This window comes from Atta colombica, unplaced genomic scaffold (assembly GCF_001594045.1).
Source record: "Atta colombica isolate Treedump-2 unplaced genomic scaffold, Acol1.0 scaffold210, whole genome shotgun sequence".
Classification (NCBI taxonomy): domain Eukaryota; kingdom Metazoa; phylum Arthropoda; class Insecta; order Hymenoptera; family Formicidae; genus Atta; species Atta colombica.
Genome location: NW_017259306.1, coordinates 1,450,341 through 1,452,459, shown reverse-complemented (window position 1 = coordinate 1,452,459; position 2,119 = coordinate 1,450,341). Strand labels below are relative to the sequence as shown.

Here is a 2,119-nt window from a genome sequence, read left to right as displayed (position 1 = left end):
TTGATGAATTAATTTGCAATCGTAACAAATCGATCGCTTTTTTAAATAAATATATCACATTTGTTTTTCCTTGATTTGTTCCTATAACAAAATTATTTCTCTCAGTGTGGAAATACCGAAAGCTAATCTTATTCTTATGATAAAAATGACAAATTTATAATTTATGAAAAGTAATAATACTTTTGATAAAATAATTTTGATAAAATTATATATAATATATAATTTTGTTAATACTAAATATTTCTCTGTTGTATAAATTAATAACCGAATTTTTTTGCATAACGCGCGGCATTACAACGTAATCTCTTCTCTTCCCTGCGATTTCAACGCGAAAGAATTATTCGGGGCAATTTTACTCGGATCAAAATTCGGTGCTTCCGTTTCTGACAACGTTCAATAATCTCCCATGCATATTTCACCGCACGCGCCGTCGAGCCTCTAAACGAACTGTAGCATATGACAGAATACGCGTGCGTGTTTAAAGCGGATTTGTCTCGGATACGATGAAACATACAATATGTGCGATATGGACTGTGTCGTCGGAGATCTCGAGTTTTCATATTTTCGGTATGCCGTTATTGGATGATTGTTATGCTATGTGATTATCGATAATGAACGTTTATACATTATAAATATTGCCAATTTCTGCCTTTCTCTTTTTCTCTCTCTCTCTCTCTCTCTCTCTCTCTCTCTCCCTCCCTCTCTCTCTCGCTCTCTCTCTTTCTCTCTCTCTCTCTCGCTCTCTCTCTCACTTCAACTTGTAATACGTCGTCTAATAATGGGTATTATTTCTTCTCTCGGATCTCGCATTGTTATATTTTATCTCCTAATATAATCAAAGTATCAAACCACAATAAGAAAAATACATTACAGTGCTTTGGTATAATAAAACGCGTGCCTGTATGTAAATCGCCGCGGGTCGGCTGTCATAATCCTATCGAATCGTCAGATCTACGTAGGACGACGCGGTGAGATCGCGATTTGTGAGCACACACAAATGAAAATTACACGGCGGATCGAATTATATAACTTGGCGCAAGCACGAGGAATCCTCTTTATAAGCCGCCTCCGCGAACTCATTTCCGCGACTACAACGCGCTGAATCACGGATATGGCGAATGATGCGAAAAGTTTCCTACCTGCCTCTCAAGAAGCATCCGGGAATTGTTTTTCTTCCATCAAGTATCTCTGCTCGAATTTTCCGTCTTTCCCTTAAGTTCCGCAAGTAAAAGTTGAAATTACGAAACAGGGGTTACATCTCGGATATAAGGGGTGTAAGATTCACAGGAGAAATTCCGCATCTATCGCGAATCACGACAGTAACGTTGGTATTCGCAATCAGCGAATAACTTATTATAATCTCGCGTGTTCAGTACAACGCGATTTATTACATTAAATTTATCATATCAAACACAAAACCATTCCATGAATATCAACGTTTTCGATGTTTGAATTCCAACTAAAGCAACGTATGTCGCTGCAACGTGTGCATGAATTCCCCATTGAGATTCGCAAGATTCCTCGTGAAATAACGCGGCTAATAGCCGACTCAATGCGATCATCGTACTGAGACCGTAGTGGCAGATATCAAACTGCCGGAATTGCTGTTCCATGGTGTATTGATATTCAACGGGTGTCTGCCTGATAAAGCGTTGAGTGGAATATTCAATCAAGCCTGGTGGCGAGAGGGTGAACGAAGGTGAGGGAAGGGGATGCATCTTGCCGACCAGATGCTGCGACGACTAAGGTAGACGATGACGGTAAAAGGTGGAGAGGATCACGAAGAATCGTGGATGGCGAGCGTGTTGATCGACGCTGCTTGCGCATTCCTGGCGAGGACTAAGGAATAACGTCGCTAAAGCGAAGGTAAACGATTCCTCGGCGTCAACGAGTTCACGAAGAGGATCCTTGGCTGGAGAAGTAATTCGATATACAAGCGGCGCATGCTCAGTTCTGATCGCATGAATTCTTTACATTTTTCCGGGATATTATATGGCATGAAATCGCGACGAATCGAATGGCCTGAGAGATTAAACGTATGTTTAAAGTAAAGTGTATTTCGTTTAGAAGGACGAGAGAAATTCTCTCGACGCTTTTCTATCCAGCATACTTTAGCTCT

At 40.4% G+C, this 2,119-nt stretch overlaps 1 protein-coding gene across 1 annotated transcript in view; it reads right to left on the bottom strand.

Moving 5' to 3' along the window:
• LOC108687690 (epithelial discoidin domain-containing receptor 1-like) overlaps positions 1 to 2,119 on the bottom strand; it is a 154,293-nt gene that overhangs the window by 46,271 nt on the left and 105,903 nt on the right. The window lies entirely within an intron of this gene.